This window comes from Sinocyclocheilus rhinocerous, unplaced genomic scaffold (assembly GCF_001515625.1).
Source record: "Sinocyclocheilus rhinocerous isolate Xijiao unplaced genomic scaffold, SAMN03320098_v1.1 scaffold1785, whole genome shotgun sequence".
Lineage (NCBI taxonomy): Eukaryota > Metazoa > Chordata > Actinopteri > Cypriniformes > Cyprinidae > Sinocyclocheilus > Sinocyclocheilus rhinocerous.
The window spans coordinates 563,423-569,422 of record NW_015627538.1 but is presented as its reverse complement, the minus strand read 5'-3'; positions in this window follow the sequence as shown (position 1 = coordinate 569,422).

The window sequence follows — 6,000 nt, the reverse complement described above, 5'->3', positions numbered from 1 at the left end:
TTGGAAGAAGTCGCTCTTGCAGGACGTTTTGATACCATTCTTTATTCATGGCAGTGTTTTTGGGCAGAATTATGAGAGAGCCCACTCCCTTGGTTAAAAGCAACCCCACACATGGATGGTCTCAGGATGCTTCACCGTTGGCACAACACAGGACTCATGGTAGCGTTCACCTTTTCTTCTCCGAACAATTGATTTTAACAGTTGCCCCAAACAGTCGGGAGCTTCATCAGAGAAAAAAAAAACTTTGCACCAGTCTTCTGCTGACCAATCCTTGTACTTCCTGCACAGTCTGTTTGTCATTTTGTGTCAGGATCAAAAAACAGTGATTTTTTTTTTTTTTGTAAAAAGTTCCTTTTTTGGCCAATGAAGCTTTTAGCAATTAATTAAAATGTATCTGATCACTTTACACAATAATCTAGAAACAATGTGAATGAACACCACAACAGCTTAAGCTGCAAACTTTGCAAAACACAAAATTTATGTCACTGCCAAAACTTTTGACCATGACTGTAGTGGTTTTTATTGCGTTCCCTTTCAAATCAGAGAGCATGATCATGCAATGCTACTGAATAAGGTGAGTGGATGGTCTGATACAGCTGATTATTTGCTTATATGACGCACACCTTTCCAGAGGGTAATGGAATGTTATGGTCTATTTTTACTGGACTGACTATGTTCTGCTGATTGCACACTAGTCACTCTTCCAGAACTTCCCCGTTTGTGTGCATGTATAATCTATAAGCATCGACCTTGTGAAACATTTTTACAGTTATGTGAAAACAGCTATTAACTGTATGTTGTTTTGTTTTCTACTCAAATAATATTGATCCTGTTGTTTTCAAGCAGATGTTTGGTTAACTTGCAAATCTTCCTCCCACCTTGTACCAATTAGAAAGAAAACTTTGTCACTGGAGGCAATGCTAAGAGCTAGGCAAAGCTAGGGCGATGCAGCCATTATTTTTTTCTCCTGAGGCATTGACTAACCTGAGGTCAGATGCTAAATCTCCATTATTGAGTCAGTAGGGGCGGATCACTGCTGGAGAGGTGCAAGCACTGCCGAAAGATTGTCGAATGCACTCAGCAAACCCGCTTTCTGCCTTTTCTCTCCAGCTACAGCATCACATACATTTCTGTGAGCTGTCAGCCGGACTGCTGTTCCTACAGCTTGACCACACTTCTGATTAGTAGTCCTGTCAATTTCCAACAACTTCCAACATAAAAAGCCTCTGGCAGCTTGTTGCAGCTTGTTTATTCGTGTGCCTCTCTGTCTCCTGTAGTGTACAGTTACAGGAGATCTTGTGCAGATGAACTCAGGTGCTTGTTTCCTTCGCTAACATTCCGTTCTCTATCATGCTGCATTTTTCAGTACACTTGTCCAGTGGTGTGCACAGACAGCCTTATGGGGTGGAAATAGAGAAAAAGGCTAATTAAATTTTTTTATTAATACTCATACATAGCAAACTTTGCTTTTGCAGTATTTAATCATTTATCTTATATTAAATATAAAACACTTTTATCCATTTTTTTTTTTTGAAAAGTCTCACAGAAATGAACGTAGTTGTGATAATTACTGATATTTTTCTCATTTCATCTACTACTTATCATTCAAAAGTTTGTGGTCTGTAAGATTTGCGTAATGATTTTGAAAGACGTCTCTTATGCTCGCCAAATCTGCATTTATTTGAACCCAAAAGTACAGCAAAAACAGTGATAATATGAAACATTATTACAATTTAAAATAATTGTTTTCTATTTTAATATGCAATTTGTTTCTGTGATGGCAAAGCAGTCTTCAGTGTCACATGGTCCTTCAGAAATCATTCTAATATGCTGATTTGGTGCCTTACATTTCTTATTATTATCAGTTGAAAAAACATTGTTGCTTAGTATTTTTAAGAAAATCATGATACTGTGATTTTTTTAAAGATTCTTTGATGAATAGAAAGTTCAAAAGAACAGCATTTATTTGAAATAGAGATGTTTTGTGTCAATATAAAATCTTTACTTTAATCGTTTTAACACTTCCTTGAAGAATGAAAGTAGTCATTTCTATTGAACATTTCAATGATTGCGTGTGTGTGTCTGTGTTTGAAAAATTTTACTCAGTATTTGTGTGTGCTGTCTATTTTTAGAGCTTTGTCATTAATTTAGCAACATGCTAACCTTAAAGTCAATAGTGTGTTGAGTCTCCCACTCTTATTGTTTTGCTGTTTATGTGTTTTATTATTTGTGATTTGTGAATCAGCTGATTTCATTCAAATCATGGATGGATCTGATCAAGACAAACCATAATGCTGCCAGGATATGCTGAGGTTAATGTTAGGGTTATGGGTTAATATTTGTTTCAGAGCTGTGTAGACAATCAGCACCGTGATTGAGATGACCAATAAAATCTTTACAATCAGCTGTAAGGCGGGGTTTTGGTGCTTTATTACACCTCTATTACACTTCCTCAATTTCTTTCAGTCAGTACTCGTCTGTTTGTTTTTGAAAATCTCAATGATGGCATGTGCCCTGGTGCTCAAAACCTTCTTCGGTATTCACATTCTCTTCATTTCCTTTCCCCGTTTCTCAGTTATCCTTTATTTTTTCCCTGTCTCATCTCTCTTCTTGTACCTTCTCTCACCTCTTCTTCCTCACTCACAGGTTCATCTTCACCCTCTCTCTTCTCTGCTGCTTCCATTCTGACCTCATCGACCTTTTATCTGAAGTGACAATCTCTGTAGAAAAGAAATTTCATCTTTTCACAGAATTTGGTCTTGGACTTGGACACTGGAAGAGAGCAATGGCACAAAAATGGCCCCATTATAATCGATGAAGCTGTCTATATGTTGCACATTGCAGTATGCAGCTTCGTTGATCATAAGGAGAGTGGCAAATGGCTGTACACGACAGGTTATGCAGAAATCCCTTATATGGAGATGATTTGGGCATGTATTATGCTAATTACCAGCTGCACATGCGCCCCCATTTAGAATAATCCGGATTCATCCAGATAATACAGTGAGGGCTGGAACAAATTTATGTGCGTGTACAATCAAAGAATCTCAATATCATTATTATTATTATTATTATTACTACTGTGCATTAATGGCATATTATGGGTGTGTAATTACATATTCGATTACATAATATATTATTTATATATAAATCTAAATATTAGTATTATATTATTTATGTTTTATATATTGTATATTTTATTTGCTGTCCAGAAGGTCACTTTGAGTTTGTGGACTGAAAGGGGAAAGGGGCTCGAGCCCTTCTGTGCACATCGCTGCACTCACCTCATTTCACCCTCTGTGCCCGATAATAAACATTTTTAAATAATGAAGGACGCGTAGGGATGATCAGATTTGGGAAGTGATTTATGATGACGAGGGAGCAGAGGTGACGCCAGGGAGAGGGACGTCTTGTTTTGGCCAGACACCGGCTTTTAATCACTCCCTGTCGTCAGATAATGACATGCATTATTTAACATCAGGCCAATATAATCCCACTTTCACACCGCTCATGTTTCAGCTCTCCTGTGGCACGTGCGGCACGTGCGGCGTTCAGTCCGTGTCTCTGATCCCTGCCTTATTAAATCTGTCCCTACAGCTCGGATGGGATTTAGTCTGACAAAGTGTGGTGCTGAAGGTTCTGTGACTGAAACTTTTCTGCTGAAATTGAACTCCGGGAAGGTGTTTTGTCAATCAAGGTTATGCTGGCTATTGCCCCTCTGCGTCAATGTGAATTTCAGAGTTTGTCACTGATTTTAATGGTATGACTGGCATTTCAGTAACATTCTCTTGAACTTTTTGGTGGCCCGTGTTTGCTGGTTCATTGCTAATCTGTATGCGCACACAGTGCTGTGCATGAAATATATGTCTAACATTTTAAATGCTAAAATGTAGCTGTAGCAAGCACTCACTGATTTAAGCACATAATATTAATATTTTCAAAATATATTGCTCGCTTATGTAGCTGCAATGTAGTTATCTTTTTTGTGAGCAGTTAGTAGAGTAGCTAACGACTTTTTCAAAAATGTAGCTTAATTAAATACAAAGTTTTGTCATGAAAGTCTAGATGGTGCAGGCCGATATGTTCTAACTCAATCTGATGTAATTACATCATCATTCACATGGCGCAGCTGATTGGTTTCTTTTTGCTTCAGCAGCCAATGAGCTTGCTGCTCAACATTCAAATACTCAGCTAGTGCTTGCTGTAGCAGTTGCAGCATGCTTCAGAAACCCTCCACCTTCCCCAGCTCCACCTGTATTGATCTGCTTACAGTGTGGCTTCATGTATGTTATACACGAGGGTTATTTCATACTGTATATGTTACATGTGCAGCAACAGTATTTCCTACATGATCACAGCAGCATGTCTGTGGATGTATCGGCAGTTGCAAGCCTCGGTTCTTGCTCTGCCGCAGCAGCGTTGCAGATCTATTATGCCAAGACCAAACACATTAACATTGTCATGTACATTACCATGCTAAACTCTCTGAGAGTTGTCATGACAGAACTTTAACTAGTTTAAATTATGAGTAGTTTGGCAAGCTGTGCTTGTGATATTCTAGGACAGAAAACGAAATGTGGAATTTTGGATACTTTATGTACTCAAAAGTTGCAGTTTTACCTACAAGTACATTAGCGGAGGAGACGCATCAGATGCATTCGTCACGTTTCAATGGAAAACAACAAATTCTTCTGTGGAGTAAAAAAAGTTACGTGTTCCATTGAAGATGACATAACCCTTCTAACATGGTATGGCATGGTATATTGTATTGTAGCTCATTTGAGATGCAGCTGATTCTGGTCTGTTATCTTTCTCTGAATAAATTGCAACAAGCTTGATGAAAAAAATATCCAAAATGGTGGATTCAATTACAGTAATATCGACTATTAACATATGTATTATTCAGTACAATACAAGTACCATTAATATTATTAAAAATATTGCCTCATTAGCATAGTAACATGCAAAACTAAATCCAAATCAGTCAGTTAAGATGTTCAATCTTAATCAGGATGCTGCCTATGTAGACAGCAAGGCACTTAACTAGAAAGAACAGAGCCCAAATATGACAAATAACCTCTGGACACTGACTGTCCAGTAGAGGATATGGAAATTTCTTAATGATTCAAACATGTATGGTATTAGAATTTTTCAGCATCCTCTGTATACTGGTAAATATCTTGTGGATCTGTTGCAGAATAGTGTTAATTAGTATTTGTCAGGATCCAAATATATTTCTGGATTTATTTCAGAGTTTAATATCAAGTGAGTGTTTAGCAAGTTTGCAAGAATTTGTGCAGTAAATATTTGCTTATCTGCACAGGATCTTGCTAAGAGTATGAGTTGTTGAAGAACAATTCTGGCACACAAGTGACAACTCAAAGATTGCTGTAAATTGGTTGGTTTTCACCCTGCTCATCCCTTTCTCTCTTTCTTTTTCTTTTGTGCTTTTGTTTATCCATCCGATATTGGGGGGTTGGTGGGTGTGGTTTTAGTGTCTCGTCATTAGGAAGGTAATGCTATCTGTCCAGACCTGTCTGAGCAGCAGAGCTCTAATTAACTATAATGGAAATGTCAATCACAGTAAGAAGACAAGCTGTCCACAGCTATCTATTCTCAATTGCACTGCACTACCAGCAAGCAATTCCATTCTAACCATTACAGAAATAGTTCACCCAAAATAAAAATTCTGTCATTATTTACTCACCCTCATGTCGTTCCAACCTTATGTGACTCATGGAACACAAAAGGAGGAATTCTAAAGACTTTGCCAGTCTCTCTTTTCCATGCAGTTCACTTCAAAAACAAATGTATTATAAAAGTGGGCATAGCTTTAAGTCATAAGGTAGCTTTGGGTGAAAAACAGACCAAAACTTACTATCATCAATCACTGAACCCTATTGCCCTCCATGCTCATGAGTGTTCAAGAAAGAAGTAGAAATGTCCAATTCATTCTTTTTAGATGGACCTTTTCAATTAATTAGCTCACAAAACCAGTGT